The following is a 13,080-nucleotide window of genomic DNA, read 5'->3' on the forward strand; positions in this document are numbered from 1 at the left end:
ATATATGTGTGTGTGTCTGTCTGTAGCTTTTTATGTCAATTTAAATTACAGCTGCATGAAGCTTATTTTTCCAAACAAGAATAAAATATATGTAGTACACGCACACATAATTTTTAAGTGGTACCTGAAAGAGGAAGGACTCAAGGAAAACCATTTAAGGGAGATGTCCTCATTTCCCTGTACCCCTCATGCAAATAGGTGATATCCCCTCCTGCCCTACCTTTAATTTGGGCTCTCGCAAGAACAAACCAGAGAATCTTAGGATGGATGTCTGCCTTCAAAAGTTTCAATTTTATCTAAAAATCCATGATAGTGAAAATTCTGACCTGTTTTCAAGTATTTCCATGGACAGAGTTAAGTATATTTTCTCTTATGTAGAAATTCATACTTACATTAATTTATATACTTCTTTACCCTTAGTCATTTAAATTCAATCCTTCGAGATACAATTAAAGTCCATTTCTTCCACTGTAAATGTTTCCTTCCTAGGCTATGTATGTATCTTTTGGTTATTTCTTTTTAAACAATAATGTGAATAAAAAATCGAATTGAAAACTCAGCAACCATGGAATATTATTGTGTAAACCTGAGTCCATCTGTGATGCATTTCTCAGTCTCCCCTTTTCCAGTGTCAGTTAACTTAGGAAAAAATAAGAAAAATCAATTCCAGTTTCTATCAACTCTCAGCAAGCAGTTATTATTTAATACATAAATGTTGGCATGTTAAGATCTATTGAAGTTAGCATTTTGACTACACAAATTCAAATGTAGTTGATTCTTGTTGAACATTTTGCTCGCAGATATAACGCTTTATATAATACATTTTACTTTTCCTACTGTGTCTTGTAGCGCTATTCATTTGGAAGTCTTTGGGGATCTCAGACATCATCTGTTCCAGGCCCCAAATCTAAGGTATGTATCAAGGTTCATTTGCTTTTTGGAGCAAACAATTATTTTATAAACTCTGGTTTTTATCCAAGAATATTTTCTCCATGAGCCAGTAATCATGAAATTCTTTTTCTCCAATAAAAATCCTTTAGTAATATATCATGAGTTTCAGAACAGTTTATTACTAGAGAAGGAGGTCATTTGAATCCAGTAAAGCACCATCCTCATTTAACCTCTTCTCTGAAGAGATGAGCCTGGCTATTATAAAATGTCTTTCCAAGTATGTCCTTAAAACTATCAGACATATTATCAGCAAAGGACTTAGAACTTGATAAGGGCTTTGTATTCAGAAGGTTTGAATTCCTGCTCTTTAATTTGCTAAGTGTCTGATCTTTAGAAAATTAACCCTTTAGTTTCCTTATCTGAGAAATGAGGGAATATTGGGCACCTAATGGTGCTTGTGAAGAATAAATTCCATAATGTGTATAAAACACCCAGCCCAATGTTAGCAGCACCGTGAGCACTGAGCTTTCTTGTTTACTTTTTTTTTTAAGTTTCATTTATAAAAATAGCCCATGCAGTTGAGAACTTTTGCAATGAAGAATAAGGTAGGAAAGGTTACTCTTTGACTTTATGAAAAATCCAAAGGCTAGCATATTTATAAAATTATGTTTTTTATTTAGCATACAGTAATGTATTTTTGTTTAATTCATTTCAAAGTGGTTTCTCATAAGTCAAATGATGTCCAATTCCAATTCATAATATACATGTTACAACATTTAAGATTCCCTCAATTCAGAATATTGAAATAATCACCCGTGACCAAGTTTACACAAATTGCAAATAGATTGATGTTCAAACAATTCATGAAGTTTTGTAGAACAAATGGAAGTATTGGCATTTACTTTAATATGCATTATTCCTGTGATAATGTATGTTTCCTTGAACCACTTGGATTCAAGAGATCAGGAAGAAAACTGTACACCTATCATGTCAGAATGCACATGGTGAGTCCTCCAAAGTTTTCCCACAACCCCACACCGATCTTTCTTGCTGAGCTATCTGGGATCTCTACTAGAAAATACTGAAGGTCAAAACCAAAAGAGCAGAATCTGTAATCAAATCCAAAGGGTAAGATGCAAAGCAAAAGCAGAGACAAGTCTAGTTATACAGGAAACTGAGCTCCCAGGAAAGTGGCAATGAGTGAAGTCAGTTTTGAATCTAGCAAGTTAAAGACATTTGCCACAAGCAGACTGGAAGGCACCTAGCTTTTGTACTCTCCTTTTTTTATTAAAATGATTTTTTATTGGACATTAATTATTTGGTGTGTAGGCATGCTGATCTACTTTAAAAGTGGATATTAAAGAATTTGAGTTTTATTTTGTGACAATTGGAATGCACACACAAGGTTTTGAGCAGGAGAACCACAGATGATAATTTCAGAAATATTCATTGGGCAGTAAGGTATAGGCTGAATTTAAGTCAGAGGGATCATCTAGAAGCAATGATTCAAGAGAGAAGGTGTGAAAGCCTGACTTTGGGAAATGGGCATGGAAATGGAAAAGAAGGAAATTAATCTTGGAGGTAGAATTGACATGGATTGGCAACTGTTTGGATTTGAGGGATTTCTGATCAATCCACTTTATTCTTCATTATTTGTAAAGACACATTCAACAATTGTGAAATATGCTACTGGACACTTTTTGTCTTTTACAAGTTTGGCTGACAGCTTTCCTTCCTGTTTTGGGCCAAAAGTCAAGATTCTAAATTGTATGCTATTGAGCTCCTTTCCCTTGCCACCATGTTTATGGTTTTGTGACTCTTGTGTCATCATTGGGGTGCCTGAAAATGAGGGAGAGTTTTCCATTCAACTTTTTTAATATTCCTTTTATTTGCCTTGTGCTTATAATGGGCTCTCATTCCCCACCCTTACAGCCATGCAGCTTCTTTACTGATGTCAGCAGTGACGCTCCAATACTCCAAGGCACTTTGCTGATTCTGATGTGGTGAGCTAAACGGTCTTAGTTTTACTTCCCCATCATTGCCATCTTCTCCCCACCCCCAACTCTCTCTCCTTGTTTTTTTTTCCCTGAGGGATAGATTCACTTCCATTCCCTTTTTGTAGACTTTTGCCCCATTTACACCCTGTAAGATTTCTCTGCCAGGTAAGCAACATCATCGCTTCTTTTTAACTTATTAACTTATATAATCTTTTATCACACTTAGATATAACCATCTCCACCCCACCCCCTCACTTGTAATAGATTATCAAACATCATTTAGTTTTGGATTTGGAGTGCTGATTTAAATCAATGAAAAACATTTCCTGCTTCATAGTAAAGTGAAATCCGAATTTCAGATGACTGAGGAGTAGTGGTTTGGGTAGCAGTTGTCCCCAAGGAAAGGGAGAGACGCAGCAGATCAGAGGCAGATACCTGAAGTTGCACTGGCGCTTCTTAGCACATCGGGCTTGGATAGAACTGTGTTCACCACAGTGGTGTAAATGCAGAGGGCCCTGAACCACAGGCAGATGTTCACTCCCCGCATTTCTGAAGCAACAAGAAAATACTTTTTCGGCATCACGGAACAAGGCTACAGATCCCCTGGTAACAGTTCGCGAGTGCAACCCTGGCCGTGTTAGATTTCCCACTTGTTGAGTGTAACCATCAGATTCCTAAGAGAGCATTTTTTTTTTTTTTTTTTTTTTAAACTATCACCCAGTTCTGCCTGTCTTTATTAGACCGTTTGAACTGTGGAATATTTCATATTTCCTGCCTGAGTGGAAAAATGAAAAGAAAAAAAAGTAATCAAGCCTTCATTAGTAGAAAGTGGTTTGGATTGAACTGTGATTTCTGTTGGTCATGAGCAAATAGCCACCTATCTGAAACAAGTTAACCCCAAATTCTGCTCTAGCAGAAATAGCTAGGGAAACCTGAACAGGCAAGCCATCACTTAAAAACAGAGAGCTTGCTTGTTCCCTTTGCTCCTTGCCAAGGGTCTTGGCATGTGATTTTATGAAAATGCTGGAGGGTTTAGTTTCCCTCTCAGTAGAAGGAGGGGGGTTGGATGATAGAGTCCAGGTCCCTTCCAGTTAAAATACCTTTGTGGATATTATTTTACAGAAACACTTCTGTTTCTCAGGTTTCTTAGAAAAAAAATTGGCAGCAGCATAGCTAGGTATTTTTTATTTTTACCCTCAGAAGCTTATGAGCAAAGAGAGGAGTAGGCAGCTTCAAATTTGGCCGTATGTCTGCGGAGGGATGGTTTTATTTGTTTATTTATTTTGGGGGAGAGTGGGTGAAGCTATTCCATACTTTCTCTGAATTTTCTTTCATCTTATCTCCATATGGAAAACTCTGTTTCTGCACCTATATTCTTTTATTACTTTATATAAGAGTAACCTATAGTATCTATCACATCACGGTATAGCTATATGTCTATACAGAAAAGCCTAACTACTACTTCATTTGGCATGGACTTTATAAATGAGAAAATTCTCCATCCTTAATTACATTATGCAAGATAACAATGACAAGAAATAATTTTCTTCATGGTCCAAGACTAAGAATTGGAATCAGCTTTTCAAATTTGATAACAGAAAAAAATGTTATATAATTCATTATCAAGACATACACAACTTCAAGTGCATTTCTATCCACTTTGCAAAGTGACACCATACAAACAATATTAAGTGTTTTCTGTTCCAAAATACAGAATTGGGACTTAACAAAAAATCTCTATTGTTAATAACAGTGATTTAACGTGAAGAGCACCAGACTTAGTCAAAAGACCTTAGTTCTAATCCCAATGCTTATATTTTGCAACTTTGTAAATGTGGGTAAATCTTCGAATCTTAGTTTTCTCACTTTAAAAGGAACCAGCAATCTGCCATAGGGTTAATACAAGGATAAAATGAGTTTGCATGGAAGTTCTTTTAAACCATAAATTAAGTAAAGATTTGTTGTTGAAATGGTTGAGCAGTCATGGGTATTAGCCATCAAGCTCTGCAAAAAGTGTCTAGTTCTTGGATTTTATGTGATGTACACACATGTGTTTATCTTTCAAGAGACTACACCTTCAGAAAATAATTTTTCTTTATTCAAAAAGAAAAATATACTAAGAATTCAAGGATATTTATGAAGGGAATGTCTGCTTTATTAAAAATATTTGGTAATGCTACAATTCAGTGCTTTATGTATTCTAGCTGTAGATATCTACCCAATTTCACATCCAATAAGACATTTAGAAAACTCGAAGTTATGTTTGTTTTGCATGTTTGTTTTTAAAAAGTGATAAGGTGATTTTCTCTAATAAAAAATTACAAATCTAATTGAGTTAATTGAATCATAAAATGAACACCTTACAAAACACTGTAGTGATCATAGTAGGTGCATAATTCATAATTCAAAAACTGAATTCATGTTTGAAATGTTGGTAACTGAATTTCAGGCCTAGAAAAATTGTATTACCAAATTTAAAATCAGGTGGTAAGAATCTTTCCTTAGGCATTCTTGACTGGAAAATGGATTTGGTTACTGTATATGCACATGTTAATTTGAATCTATTTTAAATATCATTGTTAAATTTACATACTTTATTTTTACCCCTATGCTCTAATCAAAAGAAATGCTGTATGGTTTTCACTTTTGGTGTTTAAAAATATAATCCAATGAAACTTTTTCTTTAGCTATTTTGAAATTATATTTTGTTTTATCAATGACAATAGTGCGTGAAGGGTGCTTATTTTGTTGGTTCAGCCTATCACGATATTGTTCTCCTTCAGCCAGGTCAATCTGCAGTGATGTGCTGTCTTTCATATGTCTTTTGTTCTCAGCAAGAGAGTAAAGAGCAACCACTCATTGCTGTTATTCAGTTTGGAAAATGCTGAACCTTGCTCTAATCGGGGAACCAAAGTACAAAGAGTACGATGACCTACAAGAAAGGCTGGGCACAAGGTGAGATGCAAGCCCTGGAACAAAATGAAGCCCAACTCAAAGTCCTAAGAAAGGGTCTCACACCACATGGCAGTCTGGTTCACCCATTTCCAAGGTGACGACCACCCTCCTGATCCCTACATCCCATAGCCTTTCTCAGTTTTTATTGTCCATGATATCTCCAATATGAAGTTGTGGAGCACCCTCATTTTTGAAATTATTTTGTCAGTAATCTTGCCATGTGTCTGGAGTGAACTTTGTCTAAGAGAAAACTTCCACATCAATTTCCAGGCTTGATTCTTCCATGGTCTCCAGTTCCAATTGCTTCTTTAACTTGCCTTTTGATCAAATCAAGATATAAAAATAGTTAAATAGACCCACCTCACTGGCTGGAGAAAATCCCACTACTTCTCTTCTTTTCCCAGCTTCTATAGAGAGTGTTACCTTTCTCTCAGTAACCAAGTCTCAGAATCTTATAGCAAAATCTTATCTGGAGGCCAATGGATCCTCAGTCATGTCTTTCATACGTCCTTTCTTACTTGCATTTGTACTGTTGTCATAGTTCCTGCCTGAGTTATTGAAATTTCCAATTTGGAAGTGTTTTCCTTTTCCCAACCAATCCTACACTCTGCTATCAAAATAATCTTCCTAAAGTATATGTAGTCACATGTCAGCCCCCCAGTAAAAACTTTTAATGGCTCCTTAATACCTTTTGATTTAATAAAAAGTATTTATATTGGCATTCAGGGCCTCCATTCTCTAGTCCTCAGCTGGCTTTACTTTGGTTTATCTCTCACTGCTTCCCAACAGATACTCTGTGTTCCCATCAAAGAAATCTGCCATGTGGTGGATGTGTTCTATACTTTCCCATCCTCATTCCTTTATTCATTACCTGCTTCTTATCCTCTCTGCCTAATATGATCTACCTATCTCTAATGATAAAATCTCTATGAAGCCTTCCTAATTCCCTTTGGTCATTCCTTCTTCTGAACCCCTGTGGCTTTGCCTCTGAGGTTCTTTGATGACACCATCATATGCTCTTGTTTGAAACATATTAGATCATGCACCCTATCAGCTATACTAGACTCTAAGCACAGTTGTGTGCTCTGGATGCTAATTCCTCTAATCAAGCCTTTCCTTACAGCATTTTGTGTGTGCTGATTCTGAATATTCTGCAGTAAAATAAGTTCCATCCTATTACTATTGGTGAATATTCATCTACTTTTGAGGTGCTTTTGGAAAACAGCTTCTTGTTTTCCCCCCACAGGAATAGGATTCTAGATGGTCACTTCAGGAGGGAATGAGATCCCAGAAAGAGCAGGTGGAGTTCTAGGCATCTCTGAGGCATAAAATTGGACCGTAGCGGGGACTCGTGAGCAGCACAGCCTTCAAATCCAAAGTCAAGTCCCCTGCTGCTGCTGTCTGTTCCCAACTATAGGAAAGAAGTTCTCTGGAGAAATATCATTAATTAAGACCAAAGGGGGAAGGTGGGGCAAGATGGCGGACTGGTGAGCTGTATGTTTTAGTTACTCCTCCAAGAAAGTAGGCAGAAAGCCAGGAACTATGTGGACTGGACACCACAGAGCAATCTGACTTTGGGCATACTTCATACAACACTCATGAAAACGTGGAACTGCTGAGATCAGCAAAATCTGTAAGTTTTTGCGGCCAGGGGACCCACGCCCCTCCCTGCCAGGCTCAGTCCCATGGGAGGAGGGGCTGTCAGCTCCAGGAAGGAGAAGGGAGAACTGCAGTGGCAGCCCTTATCGGAAACTCATTCTACTGATCCAAACTCCAACCATAGATAGACTGAGACCAGACACCAGAGAATCTGAGAGCAGCCAGCACAGCAGAGAGGAGACAGACATAGAAAAAAACAGCACGAAAAACTCCAAAATAAAAGCGGAGGATTTTTGGAGTTCTGGTGAACATAGAAAGGGGAAGGGCAGAGCTCAGGCCCTGAGGCTCATATGCAAATCCCGAAGAAAAGCTGAACTCTCTGCCCTGTGGAACTTTCCTTAATGGCCCTAATTGCTTTGTCTCTTAGCATTTCAATAACCCATTAGATCTGTGAGGATGGCCCTTTTTTTTTTTTTTTTTTTAATCCTTTTTTCTTTTTCTAAAACAATTACTCTAAGAACCCCAATACAGAAAGCTTCAAAGACTTGCAATTTGGGCAGGTCAAGACAAGAGCAGAACTAAGAGAGCTCTGAGAGAAAAGGCAATAATCCAGTGGCTGAGAAATTTCACTAAACACCACAACTTCCCAAGAAAAGGGGGGTGTCCACTCACAGCCATCATCCTGGTGGACAGGAAACACTCCTGCCCATTGCCAGCCCCATAGCCCGGAGCTGCCCCACACAACCCAGTGTGACGGAAGTGCTTCAAATAACAGGCACACTCCACAAAACTGGGCGTGGACATTAGCCTTCCCTGCAACCTCAGCTGATTGTCCCAGAGTTGGGAAGGTGGAGCAGTGTGAATTAACAAAGCCCCATTCAGCCATCATTTCAGCAGACTGGGAGCCTCCCTACACAGTCCAGCAGCCCAGAACCGCCCTGGGGGGACGGCACTCACCTGTGACATAGCACAGTCATCCCTCAACAGAGGGCCAGAGGGTGCACGGCCTGGAAGAGGGACCCACTTGCAAGTCTCAGGAGCCATACACCAATACCAAGGACTTGTGGATCAGTGGCAGAGACAAACTGTGGCAGGACTGAACTGAAGGATTAGACTATTGAAGCAGCTTTAAAACTCCAGGATCACCAGGGAGATTTGATTGTTAGAGCCACCCCCCATCCCTGACAGCCCAGAAACATGCCCCATATACAGGGCGGGCAACACCAGCTACACACACAAGCTTGGTACACCAATTGGACCCCACAAGACTCACTCCCCCACTCACCAAAAAGGCTAAGCAGGGGAGAACTGGCTTGTGGAGAACAGGTGGCTCGTGGACGCCACCTGCTGGTTAGAGAAAGTGTACTCCACGAAGCTGTAGATCTGATAAATTAGAGATAAGGACTTCAATTGGTCTACACATCCTAAAAGAACCCTATCAAGTTCAGCAAATGCCAAGAGGCCAAAAACAACAGAAAATTATAAAGCATATGAAAAAACCAGACGATATGGATAACCCAAGCCCAAGCACCCAAATCAAAAGATCAGAAGAGACACAGCACCTAGAGCAGCTACTCAAAGAACTAAAGATGAACAATGAGACCATAGTACGGAATACAAAGGATATCAAGAAGACCCTAGAAGAGCATAAAGAAGACATTACAAGACTAAATAAAAAAATAGATGATCTTATGGAAATTAAAGAAACTGTTGACCAAATTAAAAAGATTCTGGACACTCGTAGTACAAGACTAGAGGAAGTTGAACAACGAATCAGTGACCTGGAAGATGACAGAATGGAAAATGAAAGCATAAAAGAGAATGGGGAAAAAATTGAAAAAATCTAAACAGACGTCAGGGATATGATAGATAATATAAAACATCCGAATATAAGACTCATTGGTGTTCCAGAAGGGGAAGAAAAGGGTAAAGGTCTAGGAAGCGTATTCAAAGAAATTGTTGGGGAAAACTTCCCAAATCTTCTAAACAACATAAATACACAAATCATAAATGCTCAGCAAACTCCAAATAGAATAAATCCAAATAGACCCACTACGAGACATATTCTGATCACACTGTCAAACACGGAAGAGGAGCAAGTTCTGAAAGCAGCAAGAGAAAAGCAATTCACCACATACAAAGGAAACAGCATAAGACTAAGTAGTGACTACTCACCAGCCACCATGGAGGCAAGAAGGCAGTGGCATGATATATTTAAAATTCTGAGTGAGAAAAATTTCCAACCAAGAATACTTTATCCAGCAAAGCTCTCCTTCAAATTTGAGGGAGAGCTTAAATTTTTCACAGACAAACAAATGCTGAGAGAATTTACTAACAAGAGACCTGCCCTATTGGAGATACTAGAGGGAGCCCTACAGACAGAGAAACGAAGAAAGGACAGAGAGACTTGGAGAAAGGCTCAGTACTAAAGAGATTTGGTATGGGTACAATAAAGGATATTAATAGAGAGAGAGGAAAAATATATATGACAAACATAAACCAAAGGATAACATGGCTGATTCAAGAAATGCCTTCACGGTTATAACGTTGAATGTAAATGGATTAAACTCCCCAATTAAAAGATATAGATTCGCAGAATGGATCAAAAAAAAATGAACCCTCAATATGTTGCATACAAGAGACTCATCTTAGACACAGGGACACAAAGAAATTGAAAGTGAAAGGATGGAAAAAAATATTTCCTGGAAGCTACAGCCAAAAGAAAGCAGGTGTAGCAATATTAATCTCAGATAAAATAGACTTTAAATGCAGGGATGTTTTGAGAGACAAAGAAGGCCACTACATACTAATAAAAGGGGCAATTCAACAAGAAGAAATAACAATCATAAATGTCTATGCACCCAATCAAGGTGCCACAAAATACATGAGAGAAACACTGGCAAAACTAAAGGAAGCAATTGATGTTTCCACAATAATTGTGGGAGACTTCAAAACATCACTCTCTCCTATAGATAGATCAACCAGACAGAGGACCAATAAGGAAATTGAAAACCTAAACAATCTGATAAATGAATTAGATTTAACAGACATATACAGAACTTTACATCCCAAATGACCAGGATACACATACTTTTCTAGTGCTCACGGAACTTTCTCCAGAATAGATCATATGCTGGGACATAAAACAAGCCTCAGTAAATTTAAAAAGATTGAAATTATTCAAAGCACATTCTCTGACCACAATGGAAAACAATTAGAATAACCATCAGAGACAGAAAATTCACAAATACCTGGAGGTTAAACAACACACTCCTAAACAATCAGTGGGTTAAAGAAGAAATAGCAAGAGAAATTGCTAAATATATAGAGACGAATGAAAATGAGAACACAACATACCAAAACCTATGGGATGCAGCAAAAGCAGTGCTAAGGGGGAAATTTATAGCACTAAACGCATATATTAAAAAGGAAGAAAGAGCCAAAATCAAAGAACTAATGGATCAACTGAAGAAGCTAGAAAATGAACAGCAAACCAATCCTAAACCAAGTAGAAGAAAAGAAATAACAAGGATTAAAGCAGAAATAAATGACATAGAGAACAAAAAAACAATAGAGAGGATAAATATCACCAAAAGTTGGTTCTTTGAGAAGATCAACAAGATTGACAAGCCCCTAGCTAGACTGACAAAATCAAAAAGAGAGAAGACCCATATAAACAAAATAATGAATGAAAAAGGTGACATAACTGCAGATCCTGAAGAAATTAAAAAAATTATAAGAGGATACTATGAACAACTGTATGGCAACAAACTGGATAATGTAGAGGAAATGGACAATTTCCAGGAAACATATGAACAACCTAGCCTGACCAGAGAAGAAATAGAAGACCTCAGTCAACCCATCACAAGCAAAGAGATCCAATCAGTCATCAAAAATCTTCCCAGAAATAAATGCCCAGGGCCAGATGGCTTCATAGGGGAATTCTACCAAACTTTCCAGAAAGAACTGACACCAATCTTACTCAAACTCTTTCAAAACATTGAAGAAAATGGAATACTACCTAACTCATTTTATGAAGCTAACATCAGTCTAATACCAAAACCAGGCAAAGACGCTACAAAAGAGGAAAACTTCTGGCCAATCTCCCTAATGAATATAGATGCAAAAATCCTCAACAAAATACTTGCAAATCGAATCCAAAGACACATTAAAAAAATCATACACCATGACTAAGTGGGGTTCATTCCAGGCATGCAAGGATGGTTCAACATAAGAAAATCAATCAATGTATTACAACACATTAACAATTCAAAAGGGAAAAATCAAATGATCATCTCAATAGATGCTGAAAAAGCATTTGACAAAATCCAACATCCGTTTTTGATAAAATCACTTCAAAAGGTAGGAATTGAAGGAAACTACCTCAATATGATAAAGACCATATATGAAAAACCCACAGCCAGCATAGTACTCAATGGTGAGAGACTGAAAGCCTTCCCTCTAAGATCAGGAACAAGACAAGGATGCCCGCTGTCACCACTGTTATTCAACATTGTGCTGGAAGTGCTAGCCAGGGCAATCCGACAAGACAAAGAAATAAAAGGCATCGAAATTGGAAAAGAAGAGGTAAAACTGTCATTGTTTGCAGATGATATGATCTTATATCTGGAAAACCCTGAGAAATCGACGATACAGCTACTAGAGCTAATAAACAAATTTAGCAAAGTAGCGGGATACAAGATTAATGCACATAAGTCAGTAATGTTTCTATATGCTAGAAATGAACAAACTGAAGAGACACTTAAGAAAAAGATACCATTTTCAATAGCAACTAAAAAAATCAAGTACCTAGGAATAAACTTAACCAAAGATGTAAAAGACCTATACAAAGAAAACTACATAACTCTACTAAAAGAAATAGAAGGGGACCTTAAAAGATGGAAAAATATTCCATGTTCATGGATAGGAAGGCTAAATGTCATTAAGATGTCAATTCTACCCAAACTCTTCTACAGATTCAATGCAATCCCAATCAAAATTCCAACAACCTACTTTGCAGACTTGGAAAAGCTAGTTATCAAATTTATTTGGAAAGGGAAGATGCCTGGAATTGCTAAAGACACTCTAAAAAAGAAAAACAAAGTGGGAGGACTTATACTCCCTGACTTTGAAGCTTATTATAAAGCCACAGTTGTCAAAACAGCATGGTACTGGCACAAAGACAGACATATAGATCAATGGAATCGAATTGAGCATTCGGAGATAGACCCCCAGATCTATGGACGACTGAACTTTGATAAGGCCCCCAAAGTCACCAAACTGGGTCATAATGGTGTTTTCAACAAATGGGCTGGGAGAGTTGGATATCCATATCCAAAAGAATGAAATAGGACCCCTACCTCACACCCTACACAAAAATTAACTCAAAATGGATCAAAGATCTCAATATAAAAGAAAGTACCATAAAACTCCTAGAAGATAATGTAGGAAAACATCTTCAAGACCTTGTATTAGGCGGACACTTCCTGGACTTTACACCCAAAGCACAAGCAACAAAAGAAAAAATAGATAAATGGGAACTCCTCAAGCTTAGAAGTTTCTGCACCTCAAAGGAATTTCTCAAAAAGGTAAAGAGGCAGCCAACTCAATGGGAAAAAATTTTTGGAAACCATGTATC

This window comes from Choloepus didactylus, chromosome 14, assembly GCF_015220235.1.
Source record: "Choloepus didactylus isolate mChoDid1 chromosome 14, mChoDid1.pri, whole genome shotgun sequence".
NCBI lineage: Eukaryota > Metazoa > Chordata > Mammalia > Pilosa > Megalonychidae > Choloepus > Choloepus didactylus.